Consider the following 18547-nt stretch of genomic DNA (forward strand, 5'->3'; position numbering starts at 1 on the left):
GCAAATGTAATATATCTGCAATTTCATACGCATGGCTAATACCAATAATTTCTATGTTTTATTTAATGTTGTAGGTACTAGATTATATAGTTGAAATGTGAAAACATTGAACGGAAACTTAAAATTGTTGATCGTTGTAATAATAAAAAAAAATTATTTTCATTTACCCCGTATATTTAGAATAATTACGTAGCTTAAGTTCACGCTACTTTTACGTTTGATAGCCTCAAATTATGGAAATATATTAATATATGCTCACTAATAGCAACTTAAAATATTCTCCATATTCCTTTATTTTAGTTTTTAGTTTTCTTATAATTATTCATTTTTTATACAGCATTTTAAACGTTAATTTATGGACGCAGAAATATAGAAAAATTTCCATGAGCACATATTATACAACAGTTATTAGAATTAGTATTAGATTTGTATTACAATTGGTTTTAGAAAATATAGCATTATCCGTACACAAGTAAAAGTCTCTGTATAATGATTTCTTTGATTGGTAATAGAAAAGTTTATACTGATAAATATTCGAAAGTTTCTTGAAATTAAAAATTTGTTAACTATTATATCAAACGGGGTGAAATAGTTCTTTAAGGATTTTATTATGCCAAGCCAAGTATTCGATTGTTTGCAATTAAATAAAATGTAATTGTGTTCTGGTAAGTATTCCATCAGGAGTTTTACTGAAATAGATTATTATGGCTAGTAATAAAAATAGCCTTTTCACTATCCAGCTTAAATAGTCAGTGGAAATAAATTCGAATTAAAATAACATTTACATAAACACATTTTTCTCGTTTATTTAAATTTTCAATTATTTGAGCTTCAAAAACCTTATTTTATTTGATTTAGATAAAGTAATTTAACCAATATATGTACGTTTCAATCATTGTCTGATATTTAATGAACTGCTAGCGTCGTCAACACATGTGCAAGTCGATTATAGAATATAATATATTGTACTATGTCGGCTAATAATTATTGCCACAAAAAACATATTTTAATTATGTTATTCTGTTTTTATGAATTTCAGTGATTTACAATTTTACAATAATTTTTAGTCTTTTAATACATTGGATCAGTATTTTTTTGTTACAGATAATTATTTTGAGTAAAATTTTCTTTCTAATAATTATTTTCATTATTTTATTATTATTATTATTATTATTATTATTATTATTATAATTACTTAATTGAATAACATCAAACAAATTTGTTGATTGGATATTTACGTCGGGTAACTGTTGATGTTTAAATTGACTGTTTAATTAAATTAGGAGAACAAATAACTAAAAGGAACTGATGGCCATTGATTGGTCATTCAATGTTGTTTCTCGTGACGTATGTACATTTAAATAGTGTAATCACTCTAAAATGTATAGTATAAAATATAACATGTATCTGAACGCACTACACAACCTACGCTTACTACTTCCTGTCTAGACTTTTAATACCAACGCCACTTTAATAGGTATTTTTAAAAACAAATTATTATCGACCAGTAGTTATATTTTCTATAAGTCAATAGCTTTTCTTAACCAATTTTCTTAAAAAAACTACAACCTTAATCATTTTTTACTATTATGTATTTGACAGTAAACTGTGAAGAATGTTTTAATTTTAACTTTTACAAATATTTATGCCAGATTGTAAAAAACTTTATCGATAAACTGTGGTATTGCACTAAAATGATTTATCAAAAATGTGCTATCGAGCCAATAAAGTTGTATACCATCTAGGAGGGGTATAAGCCGTTTTTGTTCTGAATAATAATTATATTTATGGAACAATATACCTACTGGTGGGTAAATTTTTTTAAAATTCCGTAGAATAATTCCATTGAGGCGAATACATGAATGTTTTTATTCGGCAATAACGAAAAACAAATATCTTGCACAAATAAAAGCGTGTACGCATATGGCGTTTAACGATTTCAATCGGACCGTATTTATTGATCAGAAGGCATCCTGTTGTATGTACATATATACATACAGTGTACTAGAATAACAACGAAATTCTTAACATTATTATTATTATCATCACAGGGGTTTATATTTGTTATAATAATTTTGGGTTAGAGTGTATGAACGACGCGACGGCACAGCCTCGCCAACGCGTTTCATTTTAAAAGAAATGTTTATGGAATAATATTTTCAATTATGATAGCGGACAGACAATAATATCACGATCAAATCGCGATGGCAGTATATATTACGGATTGATAAATAATTTTCGTTATTTTCTAGCCCCGTTTTGTACGTTGGAACTTGGAAATATTATTACATATCCGAAAACGGGGAGGGGTTTTTTTTTTTGTACACACCGCGGTGAATAATAATAATAATAATAAATAACACCGTGTGTACATTATTATTTGATTGCATCGGTACCATCAATAATAATGGAAACCTTGTTCGCTGTACGTGACACTGCATTGATACGGCCTAGGGCGTAAAGTAGCGAAATTTACCTTTGCATTTCATTTGCACTGCGCAAAATATATGTACGGCTCGGCTGTACACTATAGTAGCCGGTCTCTGCCGGAAGCGATAACGTGGAGGGCGCACAACCACACTATATCAACGTTTATATTGTCATTAAAAAAATAATAATAAAAAAACACACACATATATATATATGTATTGTAATATTTACATTTTTTGCGCTTTTTTTTTTTCTTTACTAAAAAAACATATTTCTCCGGTTGGGCGCTCGACGGTGTCTGCACGTAGAGAGAAGGGGGCCCATAAAAGCGTGTATCAAAAATATAGCTATAAAAATGAAAAAAAAAGCAATAACAATTGTTTTGTGTAACGTACGCACGGCGTTTGGTGTATGCAATTTCGCACCACGCATGTCGTACGGGCAATGTTTGCCATCGTTGAGCTCCAAGCAGTTCTAAAAAAAAATTATGATATTATTATTGTGTACGTGTATAGAGTAGTGTACTGTTGTACACACACACACACGCATGATTTTGAAAGTATAATAACTGTATACACACCGCGCGTTCAGTACGTTCTACACGAGTTGGGCGTCCGCCGAATATTCATTTTCAGAAATGGTTTTCTCAAAACGCATTAATAAAAATATAACGATATAGTATAATATCGGTGAGTTTTTTTTTTTTTTTTGCAAACATTATATTTTTACCTATATTTTTTCCGGTGTTTTTGTGTCGACAGTTCCCGTTATCGTTTGCCAAGCTAAGAGCGTTCACTATGCATGTGTTTGAAGGACTACTAGAAAAATGAAATAATTATTGGAGCAGGCATACTTTTTGTAAGTATATGTATTATACTTAGTATAATTACTGTAGTATATGTATATGTTTTTGGTATATTTTCATTGCTTGAATTCTGTACTTAGCGTAAAACCGTAATTACTTTTAAACGAATCATATTAGCGGTTCGTTAAACGTTTTGGGTTTTCAGTTGAACGTGTGCAAGTTTACGTTGTGTTTCTACAATTATAGGATCGATTTACCTACTCGACTAGGGCATATTAATACAGAATGACACGAGTTCACTATTTATTCAAAGGGCGTTTTAGTCTACATAAGGAAGCGTAGCACGGATATCAATTGTTTGGCTATAATAATATAACAAGCCACCATGGAAGTAAACGGCCTTGATTATATTCATATAATAATTGTATTTATCATCGATTATTATAAAATGGTCGATTTGATAAACAAATGTAGAAAATCTTGCTAGTTTTGTATAGTCCGCGAGGGAAAACAAAAATACTTTTCACTTGTATTTGTTAACGTAAACTTATTAATTTGTTATTTTAAATTACATTAATTGTTGTAATTCGGAAAATACAATACGTTTTTGTTGTTTTAATTGAGGCCGTAAGTGACAAACAACATGAACTAAATTCAATAATAAGAATTAAACTTCCTGTTTTATTGAACATGTATACCTTCTTGTTCAGACGATGTATAGTTATTCAATTTACTTTAAAACTTAATTAATTATTCACAACGGCACGGGAAACTAGCGTTTAAGAAACAAAAATGCTTATAACTCCTTGTTTGTTACAAAAACGTTATTTATATTAAAGTTTCTTCGACGTTTCTGGATTGTATAACAGGCATAATCTTTGTGATAGATGAATTATTGTTAAAATAATTGAGGCTAGTTGCACGAATTTGTACGTCATTATTATTTTAGACCAACATTTAGATAATCGTAAATTTAAATCATAACTGTTGCACGTTTTCTCAAACACATACCTTTTTATAATTCAAATAGCTATTTATCTATAAACTCTTTTAGGCGAAATATGCTAAAACGGTTTTTTTAGCTGTTGATTAAAACTAAACATTTTTTATCGTTCAAATTTTTTATTACCCGTGTGACAATCTGATTCTGTGGTTATATGTCAAAAAATCGATTTTACCTCGATTATAACGTTCAAGAATTTTTTTTTAAATAAAGAGTATCTTCAAGATTATTGACTTTAATAAATGTAAAATGTGGTGTATCATAATATTTTCTCTTAAAAATCACATTTTGCGTTTGTTTTAAAATATCGTCGTAGTTGCAATAACATTTAATAAAAAAAAAACGTATTTACTCTCGTACGTATTTTCAATGGTATAGAACATAATATTATACTTAATATAACATAAACGACATCCATAGACGAAGCACAAGCAAGCTAGAATATGTCTACTCCGTGAAACCAGATGCATCATTATTATAAGAAAATCTCTAAGAATAGAATTTCTCAGAAAATGAAATATTTTGAACACATTTTTATTTTTAAATTTATATTGTTAAAAGAAAAATGATAGAATTTAGTAAAATTACAAAGTATATTACATCACTGTAAATTTGATCTTTTTATTTTTCCTTTAAAGCAACTATTTAACCGGTTATAAAACTACAGCAATATGTGTCTTTTATTCAACTTTAATTATAAATAGGTACAGTGAAATTGAAATAAAATGTTGAAGTAGCTCTTCAATTATTTTATTTTTTATATTATGTCGTTATAAAAATGTATATTTTGCCCTGTACCTAAGTTTAATTGCATATTTAATGTGCTTTATTTACCACTTATCCCGTTTATGTTTTGAAACTTCCCAGTAGAATGATACAAATAATAGTCTTTTACAATTCAATAAACGTAAATTGTGTTTATGATGTATAAACTTTTTCAGTTATACCGAAATTAGGTTATCCAAAGTAGTTTTATGTAAATTACAGTGTTACTGAGAATATTCCAGCCCGAGAAGTCAACTTTGGGTTTCTTCCTATTAAGTTCAGTATATTATTGAATTTAAACTATAAAATATTTTAAGCGTAATGAGTTCTGTAATGACATTCACAATAATTGTTTTAGTTGATAAAGTAATTAGCAGAAAAACTTTTCAAGGGTTATTTTTATTTATCGTCTACAGAATACAATATATGAATGAATAAATATGTAGAAATTATAAATAACATAACACAAAGGCTTCAAAATGTTTATGGTGATCAGATCAGCTATTTATTTATGAATTAACATAACATAAGTAGTATTTGGATATGTCTATATAAATAGTTGCCGGTATATAGAAATGTGTTTACAGTAGACTACTTACCATGCTTTTTAACGTTTCTTGATCTTTCGGAATGATGAATTCAGGAATACTATTTATGTGCAAATTTCCTCTAAGACTCTTCGGTAATGTGCATACAATAAAACGGTCTGAATAGGTATTTTCTATTATATTTGAACATTCTATGAAAATAGAACGAATTTTATATTCTAGTGCTTATTACCTTGACGTCATTTACAGTTGAGCGAAAGAAGCCTCTAACGTTTTTTGAGTAAAATCTAATGCGTTTTCCTTTTCTTACGAAAGGACTTCTATCGTTTTTTTTAGAAGTGAGAACACGTTTCACGCAGTTGGTTTTTACTATTATTATGGATCACAATTTACAAAAGAAAATTAAAGGTTTTCCCAGATGAAGCCCGCAAATAGTAGATTTTTTTCTTTTAACTGAACTACAATAAATAAAATTATCAAAAGCATCATCTACAAAAAAAAAAAAAAAGAAAGAAAGAAAGAAAAGAAAATATAAGAGTAAATATGGTTTAAGTCTGTATGGATTACCTTCAGTGAGTTAGTTCTCGTTTTTTCTTTCTTTCTGACATTTCACGCAAACTTTTTCAGCTTCATAATAAATACAACTCGGTTTTTATACAGTAGGTTGTGTTATATATTTATATTTTACTTAATAGAAGTTATTTAGAACGCTTATTTATATTATATACTTAAGATTACGGTTAACATAACAAAATTAGATATTTAGTTTAAAAAAATAAAAGTTCTGTCTTAGGATTGAACCTTTTATAACAATTTAATTTTTAACTTAAGTACTTTTTTATTCAATTCAAATTTAGGAAGTGGTGTAAAATTGTTGCAGAAAATGTCTTAAAAAGATTTTGGAATATACTCTAATATTGTACAGACTACAAAAGATTTTCCAAAAATTGACAGGTCAGCGCGATTCAAAAGTAATTGTCTAATTTAAATCTGAAACTATACTTAAAGACACTATTAATTATATATTTTATAACTAGTTCGATTCATAAACACTATGTCAAACCCCATTTTAGTTTTTATAAACCGTATAAATTAATACAATTGTGTAAAAATCACTATGCATGATTGTTAAATTACAACGCAATATGAAATATTCTTTGGTATAACTAAATACTGTTTCAGGTTAAATAAAACAGATGGAATAAGAATTTATACTTGGGAAAGTGTGCAGCACGAGTCCCACGTGTTCTAAGTAATTTATTTTTTTTACTAGATTGGTGTCAGGTCTCTGGAGTAAGACGACCCGTAATCACAAAAAATGTCTCTTAATTTAGTGGCAGACGAAAATGTATTAGACAATTTCTCAGCCACTGAAAGAACTATTCTGGACGACCTATCATGTGTTTGTGACTAATGGTCAGAATTTCAAAATAAAGATGAACTATACCAAAATGATTAGGTTTTTTTTTTTTAATTGTATTTATTATTATTTAGATCAAACTCAAAAATATAAGAGCATTTTACGCTAACAACATTAACCGTCAACTTTGCGCTGGATTTTTTTTTATAAAAATAATAATTACTTTTGAAAATTGAACTTTTCGTGTGTAGATAAATCCTCAAGTTGAAAAATCGTCGTTGCTATATAATATTATAAATGTCTCGGCGGTTATATACGAACCTCTTGTTTTAAGTGTCATCCGTCATTTTCGATTAACGGTTAAAAAGTGTGTGATGTAATAATATTTTTCTCCGTTCTCCCGTCTTGACCGTTCAACGGTTATAAAATATGAAGATAAAGTCCGTATCTTTTCGACATTCCCGTCGGCAATCCATCAAATGTATCGTCAGTTAGGGACAGCTTGTTAAATTCAGAGGTTGTCATACGCATCGTCCCTTTTCAATCGTTCATAGACACGAAGAAGCGTATTAAAAATAAACAAAATACAATTTATAGAAATAAATAAAATACGGCGGGTCCGAAAGTAATGAATATCGTTTATGTGCCTGTGCTTGTTGTCTCTAGATAGGCCACTTTAAGTTAGAACTGTTTGCTGTTGGACTTGACAAACGTAATGCGCAGGTACTGTTAACGCTTATCTGATAAAAGTATTGTTATCTACGCCGTTTCAGGTGGAAATGACCAAACGTTCGACAATGAGTAATGACCAATCAGCTACCAAAAACATTGCAGAAATATCAGACATTCATTTTTTTGCCTTTATCTAAGCTATATAAAAATTAAAATAGTATACTATGTACAAGTAGATCCATTTTATAATTTATTGAAACAAAAAAAAAAATAGAATCAGCTAAAAATTTGAGTTTTTTATCTTGTTTTATCCGTAGCGTTTTAAACATAATAATAGCGACTACACTGACTATAAAATATTTATACTTGGACTCAAATGTAAAAATGTGTCTAATTCTATGTAAAATATTTTGTTTTAATTTGCATTTCTATGCTATGTCATTACAAAAAACCGTGTTACATTAGTTGGGCAAAACTGATAAAATATCAATGGGCGTTTACTTTTTCTAGCTTTTGTTTTAAACGATTTAAACATGCGAATTTCCCCCTAATAGTATTCTCATTCTAGTTTACTACTTACATTTGGAATTCTAATTTTACAACAGAAAAAAGTAACAATACCGTAAAATTGTAATTAGCATTTTTTACAAACACACTATAAATTGAATACTTGACTACTCTTCAGTATTAACCGAAAGTTTAACTGTGGCATCACTTGGACAATCAAAAGATTAAAACCACCGAAAAATAATAAATTTTTGTATTTTTATTTAAACTTAATAGTCAAAGGTCTCATATTGTTAGGCAACGGCTTACCGCATAATTTTAAAATTGAACGTCAAAACGAAAATAAAAATATAATGATAAAATAGTGACGGTTTGTTCAAAACGTCCTTAGAAGGTAAAGACTACAGCCAAAGAGGTAATGTGTTCGTGTGTGTGTGTTTTTGCATATTTGTACATTTGTGTATGTATACGAACGCTGGCACGTGAGTACTACACAAACAGGCCATTTAAATGGTTTTACATGACAAAACGCTTTCAGCAAGCCCTTGTCTGCTGCGAATTACAGAGATTCAAAATCCATCCCGCAATCCTTTATCCGTTGCTCCTTGTCATTTCCACCGCCTTCATTACCATCTTGTCGGGATGACATAATTATGACAGCAGCTAGTGTGCTCTTGCTATACCATAGAAAATAAATAAAAAATGACAAAATCCCATCTGTTTATTTTATTTTGTCATTAAACACATGAACAATGCTTTAAGAAAGGAACTTCGTGTTTTCATAAAGTCTTTTCGTCTGGCAATTTCGACACTTAATGTAAACCTTGATTTTTGTTTACTTACTGTTACCCGTGAAAAGGTTCTTTTATGTTTGTTCGTAATCTTCCGGTTGTCAAATAATTTTAACAAATTCATTATAGCATTGTTGTACGTTCGCCCGTATCACTAACACGTTGATATAACCATATTTACCAAAAATTGTCGAAAAAAAACAGTGTTTATGTTTTAAGACTAATCGAGTATCATCTTATTTGTTTTATAGCAACAAGCAGCTATGTGTAAATAAATAGCTATGTCGTTGGAATTTCATATAGAAAATTTGTCACACAAAATGTATTAACTTATAACTAATGATAAAAAAATCACTTGTACTGTCATTGAAAATGTATTATATTAACTATTTACACGCTATATTAATTCTGACATAGATAAGCATGCTAGGAAAGTACCTTTAATTGGTCTTAAGTTGTGTGGTTTTACAAAAACAAATTATTTAACATTAGGTGTGAGATTTTTCAATTCTAATAATTGTTTTTTTTCCAAATAATATTTAAACAACAATATCTAATATATCTGAACGTTTTTTTTATTAGTTACTAAATTACTAATTGATTACACTATAATATAACCCTACTTTGTACCAATGTTAGTTAACATCAAAGATGAAGTTGTTTGGACCATCCTACTCAAAATGACTAAACGATGATGATATACAAGGACGGGAGAACATGCCAACGGCAGGCACGCGGATTGCATGTAAACAGAATGGAGTCAGTGCCAGATTAACAAATCTAGTTCACAGACACTCACACAAATTAATTAGTACATTATTGTTTCTTGTTTGGTTAATCCTCGCTCATTAAGATAAACTAGATTTATTTGAACAATACAGTTTATGAAAACATTAAAATAAACTTAAATCGTGAGACGTTAAGCATAACTTAAAACACGAATAATGATTTCCAAATAAATTGTACATGCATTTTTCAATAATATTTGGACGAAACTCAGTAAAATATTCTAGTTGAGGCTAAACAAAACCAATGAAAAACTACTTCGGTGTTTTAAAGCTCATACAGCATTAACAGCAATTTATCACTTATGGCTTGTTAAAATATTATTCAACGTCACGGTTTTTGACCCGAAAACATAAGTTCACGTTGCAAATATTAATCAACACCAAAATTGTTGGAATGAGAGAAAAGCGAGTCAGCTCATTCAGACTTGTACAAACACACATACACACACACACACACACACACACACTACACTTGTGACCGAATAACGATGTAGAATTTGCTATGTGGATGATGATACTTACCTACATACGCTAGACAGACAAACATGACGCTGACAAATGAAGGAAACCCCCCAGGCAATGCTAAAACCATGAGGGTGAATTGAAATGTCGTCATCAATTTTATTTATGTTTACATATACATCGTAGGTACGCCAAATAAAGCAACAAAGAAAATGGATAACAAGAAACTTGTAAATTTATTGTAATACATTATCATAAAACCATAATGGCCACAATAATGGTAATGTAATTTCGGTGTTATTATTTGTTAATAACATTTTTATTATTGTCAACCAGTATCAGAGTTTTTATAATCCACAAAATGATCACAGATTAAAATTAATCCGTAATCAATTTTGCCTTTTTTAATCATGAACAATTGCCTTAGTAAAAATGTAAACGAAAATGTTTGATTTTTTATAATAATATGTAAATTTATTAATGCTATATTTGATATAATAATAAAGTCATCGTTTTTTTCGCAATGGGTTATACGGCAAACGAACAAAATGCAATTCCATTCTCTTCCAAAGAGAATAACGGTAATTCAAATTATACATAATATCCAGATGTACCTATTAATAAAAAAAATCAAAATATACATTCGTCGAAACAACAGCTGGCAATTAGCATCGAATACGGACAACGCAAACAAGATTCTGTCATATTGAGTAATGCGAGATATGAAAAACTAAAGCCGACGATCACCTGTCCACACGTCAACAATAATCCAAATACACGGACAAACCTTTGTTGAAACAACGTTAATAATTATTTACATTACAGTCGGACTATGATGAACTTAGCCAAGTTTTGCCAAAATAATAATTAAGTTAATACACCAGTATTTTAAACGGATGTTAGCTGTACACAAGCAACCAGTCGTTTACAAATATGTCCCTGCAAAAGTCTCGTTTGTTATTTATATATATTTATAATATATTTGCACGCGGAACTAAACCGGCAGTTGAATTTGACCACACTGGTAAATGTTTTGGTTAAAAAATAAATTTTTAATTAAAAAATATTTACTACAACAAACTACCGGTTCCAATCATTGTCAACCGGAAGACAGAAGGAAAAAGAAAAGAGCGCAAAAAAAAAATGGTTGGTAAAGCATTACTTGTGCCTTTTAAGTTTAAAGCTAGTACGCCTCAATTGAAAACCGTTTGCAAAATTGCACCGCCTAGTATTATGATATTAGCAAAAGATAACAAAAGAACATCGTTGAAAACTTCTTATCGATCAACGTTTTCTCAATCTGATAAAAGTTCAAAAGTGTGGAATTTCGGAATGATGTTAAAGAGCTTTCTTGCTAAGCCGGATCACGTTACCGAATTTTTTAGATACTAATATTATTAAATTTCGACACGCGTCAAAGGAAAACAATTTTCAAAGAACTCATAATTAACGAATTTAAGTATAGCAAAATATTTCTTCAGAGAAAACTCCCACCCCCCAATTGAGAGTTATTTTAACCAGTTCAGACTTTTTTTTTCCTGTTGTCTTATTACTTTTTTGCTTACACGTTATTGTTTATTTGCTATACCTACATAATTATTTTTGTAATAAAAATTATATTTTGATCTCAAGTAAGCTTTGAAATGATACTATTGAAAAGTAAACTATTTAAAAGTACGTTTGAATTTACTAAAATAAATTTTACTTAATGTATCATTCTTTTAGAAATAACTAAAGGCTTTTTTCTGGTTTTCTATACTATCTTAAAACGCAATAATATTTTATTCGTTATCAAATTATGTTTAAATAATTATGTCCAATATCGACGACAAAATATTTTTTTAGCATGCACACGCGGGCGTGTACCCCAATCATATAAGCTACAATAACTCACTGGTGGCAAGCGGATTAACCAATATTTTGTTACTTTAGAAAGTCCTACGCCGTTATAAGTAGGTCACTGATTTCTGGATATCATTTCCGCATGCCTTGAACTCACAAATCATCAATTTCTACTTTGACGCTGAACTAGCATCTTCATTATATATGTTTCAAACTTATTGAGTCTTACTTTATCAACACAGAAAAAAAGTTTCAATTCCTGGGTTCTCGTTTAATGTTTACAGGTTCTTGAATGTCACAAGAGCGACAATTACAGTTAAGTAGTTTCCAAGTTTACCGTAATATGTAAATAATGACATTCTCAAGCAAATGAAAACAAGCATAACAATATTAGAAAATGTACTATGTACACATATTTAGGTAGATATAGGTCGGAAAGTTATTTATACAATAACAGCTGTATCATAGCATTCTATAATAATTGAAGTGCTGATTAAATCAACTCTCGAGTGTGCTAAACACACATTCATAAATTGCAAATACAATTACCATCATGTAATAAAAACTGCTCGAATAAATTGTTTATATTATAAAAATTAAACTGTGTAAAAATATTCTACAAAAATAAATCTTATATCATTTTTATAACAATAATTATATGCAGAGATAACGCATAATATCGATGAAAAAAAGGTATTTGTTGATGACTAATGACCTATTATTATGATTGAAACACAAACAAGTATAGTTAAGTCAAAGGGTTCAACGATTAAATATTCTTTTTTGTTCAGTTACTTAATGAATAAAATTAAATAATAAATAACCTCAAAATTACGTGTCATGTACAACAACGATATCCTTTGAACAAATGACTTGATTATAAGTCACTTAACCTAAAAAGAAAATTCTCTCAATAATATTTTTTAACAAATAGAATATTTTATACCGTATATATTAATCATAAGTAATTATTACGATAAAAAATATAATGGTTTTGGATTTGCATATTTATTGATACATTATTCAAAAAATACATTAATACCGATGCGAACATAATGATAAATAGATTATAAAAAGTTTATTTTATATTTGTTAACGATGAAAAAGTTGGACGAAGAACTGTTTTTTTTTTTAAATGAGTTACTAGATAAATTACTTCCCAAGTAGTGCCAATATGAAATTATGTAAAAACGTTGGCATTTCTAATTGGTTTCTCTTTAACCAAAACCGAGATCTCGTTAATAACTTTGCCTTTGTTTTTTCCTCTTCTTTTGTGCTTTTTTCAAACTAAGCTTCCCTCATTCTACATTTCTTTTCATCACCGAATCTTTTTTTTAGCACGTTATTTACACTCTTTTCATTTTATTCTCGCGGAAAAAAGGAAACTAAACATTTTTTTTTTTAATAAAAAACCCTTTTCCTTAGTTTATTTAATTAGGATATGTTTCAGATTAGCAAATACATCTGTATTTTTACTCATACGATTTTTATATGTACAAGATCATCATTATTATTATTACCGGTGAAATATTTTTATAAAACTGTATTATACAATTTAAAATACGCTGTATCCTATCACACATGTTTCATATAATTTAAACATCATCGTGAAATATATAATAATGTTATGTTTTTATAATTAGGAAATACAGCTATTATACATTTTTTTTTATTAAGCTACGGAAGCTGAAGCCATTAGCATGGCGATATTTTTTATTTTGTTCGATTGTTTGGGGTTTTGATTTGTTTGTGTATAGGTGGGAACAAGTGCGGTAAGGGATATAATATGGTGTGGACCACCGCTAAATATTCAGGATGATTACCCATCCGAAATAAAGCGGTGGCTTAAATATAATAATTTATTTCCACAAGTTTATTTGTATACTGCGTTGTTATCGATGACTATATATTTTAACCAACGACCACATAATCGTAAATGCAGTTATACAGCTATTGCCGCATGTTGATATCCCACACAGCAGTTATACATTTCTAAAATATTTCAAAAAAACTTGCCAATATTTTTGAAACACTTTTATTGAGAAAGGAAATCAAACATTGTAACAGCGATAACATTTTAATAATACTTCAAGTGTTATAAACTAATTAATAGTTATACATGGATTGTTTTTAAAACCTTAAATAAATGTTATCCTTAAAATATTTTCTACCAAAAGCCGTATATTAAAATAGAATATTTTGCAATTGATGTGTGGGCAGCTGTAGTAGTGATTAATTAATACTGAAACACTTTGACCGTCATTAATTGTGTAGGTATCTACACGTTTCTTGGCGAATATAGACATGTATAAAAATGTAGAGCTATTGATTTATTATTAATAGTAATACGTGGGTTGCTAAATTGAACAATAATTGTAATTGTCAATTTGATTCAATCGCTGTACCGTGTAATTGCTTATCCAGTTGATTCGTGTTATTTATAACATGACCGTGCAATATTAACTAAGAAATGCTGGTCTACGCGTTTATCACGGATGAAAGATAGCGCAATTGTCGATAGTGAACTAACGGCCGGTGCAAGCTTTTCCTTTGTGTAAGCTTATCTTTAATTTAAAAAATACAAAAGCACTGACCTAACATTAAACATAGCTTTTCGGAAGCTTTTATGGGTAATTAGAAAATGTTCTACAGTAACAAAAAATATCTTCTGTGTGATATATTATTTTAGACGACCCCGAGATATCTATTTGGTTATACAACGGCCAACGCTGTAACTCAAAATGTATTAATATGTAACCAAAATCAAATGCTTTCGAGCAGTTTTTCCAATAATGTTGTGATTTGTCGGTCAAACCCACAGATGAGATAATATCATGATAAGGAAAAAAAAGACTCGAAATAGAGAATGGAGTCATCACTCATAAGCATTTTTCAAGTTTGGCAATTTGAACTTATTTTACCGAAAAAAATGTTTTTAATACCAACATCGCCTATTCAACGAGGTGTTTTTACAATTATTATTTTAGTAGAAAACAGAATTATTACGTCCGGTCCCCGGAGCTTTGGCTTCCTTGAAGCAAAACTTCACGCTTTTTGTTACATATTTACTAAATATAAAACTGAAATAATATTGTAATATATTTTCTATTTAATAAAGACGTGTGACACATTTTGTATTTTCAAAATAATTCTGGATACTCAAAAAATACAAAATACAATAAATATATCGTACAACGTATCTAGCTGTATCTATAGCTGAAGTTAATATAATTATAGGAGGTTCAGTAATAAACAAAATATCAAGGGTTAAAACCCTATTTTTTTAGAAGTCAGGTGCTTACATCTCATAGAACTCATATATCATTTATGCATATTTAAATCAGTAAAGTTTTTAAAAAGTAATTTGGATGTTAACGTTAGTATTTATAAAAAAACATTAGTTGCGTGACATGGTTGTTTTTAATTTGGTTTTTAAAATAGATTATTGAGTATTATTCAGTATTATAATCGACTATCGATTTAGACACAATTATCTTCTGTCTTAAGAAATTTAGTAAATAAGTTATAGATGGATAGTTTCAGTTTCATTATAATGTCTATGTATATTTCGCAAAATATGGGTTGTTATATTAACATGACATAGATGAGTATGGTGTGCCTATAGTTAATGATTTATCACATTTTCTTTTAATTATCTAATAATTATACCATTATTGTATGGTATTTTGAACTTAACTCACGCAGTTTAGTTGTGATTTGATTTTACTTATAAGTTCACCATTCTTATGGTATGATAATTACCTTACAACCCATTTTTAGCTTTGACGTTTTAATACTTATAAGATAAAAATTTTAATTTGTGAACAAATCTCTGTGATTTATATTGGCATTTGAGTCAGTTGTCATTATTTTGAGACATAATCATAACATCGAACATCGTGTATACCAAATACTGTATTATAACTAAATGAACACCTTAATAAACTTAAAACAAAATATGATACACGTGTTTTTAATAAAAACATTTTTGGACTAAATTTTGAGCAGGAATGTCAGTTTTTTTCTTAATTTATGTATCTAAAAAAAATTATTAGAAAAAAAAATACAATTGTAGGGACCGGTCGGGTGGTTATTAGCGGATAAAATCATCACAACTATGAAAAATTGTTTGATGCAAATCCGACGTTAGTTGGCAGAAAAATATTACTTTCATAAAACTTTAATTTCAAATTCGTTTTACTAAAATTGCGTTGTATTCTTACTTTATAATCAAAACAGTTTTTATCGTTTACCTAAACAATAAATCTTCATATACATGTTGATTTTTTATTTTTTTCCTAAATTTTAATCTAAAACTACCATGGCGTTTGCGTTATAGAATAGATTACTGTTATAATTTTTTGAATTCATTAATACTTTCAAATCAGTGACTACCTTCCCACCCGCCAGGTGGAACTGGTTTTCAAGGGTAGTAGTTATTTTGATTCCGTTCCTTAATATTGTTATCTATTATTGTTAATATCGAGGTGCACAGAAAATGATCACCACCATTTCGTGATTCGTTAAAAATAGATTATTTAGATTGAAAGATCCAACGGTGCCTGCTAGCTAATAAGATATAATTATTTTTATGCCTAGTCATATAAATTACAAGTACATGTACGCACTCTAGTTATACTGAATTTAGTGCATAATATATAATGCACTGAAATAATAATTATATATAATTTATAAGTGGTTTTATTTATAGAAATAGAGACTATATATTTATAAAGTAATAATAAAAACGTCATTACTATTTTTTTTTTTTTTTTTTTTTTATACAAGACTGCTTACCTACGATTCGAATCCAAGTTATGGCCAACTTACAGGGGAAGACCCTGGTATCTATACCGAACGAAATTAGAAACAAAGCACAAAATCACACGCACTCACGCACTAAGGTTAGTAATTCAATTTGTCTGCAAAGCGACCGCCGAATAGCGTTGTTCAACTGAATGTAGTATTTCGCCGACAAGACAACACTTAATCGGTGTGGTCAGCAGCCGACGAAACGGTTTGGAGTCGGCACGAGTATATGCGGCCGAAGCGATGGCAACGGTGCGGTTCGCGGCAAAACTAACTAGCTGTACGGGGGAAAAAAAATCGTACTTACTTGCTTATACTTACACGGTTGGGGTTAACGCGCGACCGAACCTACTCTCCGGATAAACAGTATTGCCGCCGGTACTTGGACGGCGATTCGTGCGCGACCGTCGGCGGTAAGTCACAGCTGAGCTAGACTGCGCCACCGTACGAAGTATGCACTCACACACGACCAACATCAACTTAGGCACTTTAGCAGGGGTTTTTTTTTTTTTTATCTACATTTTTATTCTTTTGTCACTCCGTATAGTTACTTCCCCGTACGCTCGCCAACCGTGTAACCGACACCGCCGTGCACTGCGCTAGCCTTACGCACTATCGTATAACAGAGCGCTTGATAGTAAAATTTTAAATCAGTTTTTTAGTTTTTTATAGCTTTTTTTTTTTTTTTTGTAACCTACTCTCCCCATCACTCCCTACCTCCCTTGTCCCAACAGCACGGCCCACAGCTCTTTCACAAATTCCGCAGTGCTCGAGCCCAACCGTCATATTATTACATAACAATATAATGGTATTCGATATGAAAAAACCAGGTTGAAATTTAATATTACAACAAAAATAAAACGTTGACGAAATCACGGGGGGGTTCCAATAGGAAAATAATTATGGCTTATATTGATGAAATCATTGACAAATAACGCTTCTATGAGAAACTGTAGACAATAAATGTGTTTATAATAGTGTTATTTGATCATTTGAGTTTTCCTCGATCAAATTGACTACAGATTTAAAAAAAAAAATATGTAACGCATTTTAAATTAGAGAAACATAATAATATTATTATGTATTTAAGCAGCTTTCATCTATACTTCTAAATATTATGTATTAATTAGTAGTGATGCAAGATGTAAGAAGGCAAACGATACCACGCGCTTACCCTTTTGGTAACCTAAATTTCAGAACTTTCACAGGGATTCTGGAAATAGCACTGTCGTTCTACTAAGGAACAATGTATAACGCCGTAATCGTATGCGGGTTACACAAGATGCCATAAATTCTGCACATAGTTGTTAAGCTCCTTTGTTTCTTAATATTTAAGGTCGATTTGTGTCCGCGACGTTAAATCGGTTTAGTTAAAACGTACAATAACGAACAATATATAATATTATTTTTGTTTTTTTGATAGTGATTAAAAAAACTAAATGTAAATCATTTATTTAGTAATACTATTTTTAGACTCTTCCCTCTCCACTGAGTTGTTTTTGTTTGATATTATTCGATAATATTTTTTGAAATAGTCCCCACTATTGGGTTTGGAAAATAACCATTGCAAAACAAAGTAGTACTAGATGTAATGATACTTAAAAAAGGGGTCACGTAGCAACGATGTATTTGCATTAGCGTTTGTATAATTTGGTACAAAATACACTAGGCTATCGCTGGTTTCACACATTGACAACTGTGCTATTATAATTAAAATATATTATTTGGTTTACTTTTACATACTTCATTGTACACTGTACGGAAA

The 18547-nt window shown here is 29.6% G+C and overlaps 1 protein-coding gene across 2 annotated transcripts in view; it reads right to left on the reverse strand.

The window, feature by feature from the left end:
* The window catches only part of LOC126834704 (hemicentin-2-like), a 156235-nt gene extending 139086 nt beyond the window's left edge, over nt 1-17149 (reverse strand). For both annotated transcript variants that reach the window (XM_050566826.1, XM_050566817.1), the window contains exon 1: nt 16771-17149. The gene's annotated coding sequence lies outside the window, so the exon portion shown is untranslated. The remainder of the gene's footprint in view (nt 1-16770) is intronic.
* Between the last annotated feature and the right edge of the window lie 1398 nt (nt 17150-18547).

This window comes from Adelges cooleyi, unplaced genomic scaffold (genome assembly GCF_023614345.1).
Source record: "Adelges cooleyi isolate 19-005CV unplaced genomic scaffold, UGA_ACOO_1.1 ACOO_flye_CR_arks_rails_tigmint_CR_PRNA_1, whole genome shotgun sequence".
In the NCBI taxonomy this organism is placed as follows: Eukaryota; Metazoa; Arthropoda; class Insecta; order Hemiptera; family Adelgidae; genus Adelges; species Adelges cooleyi.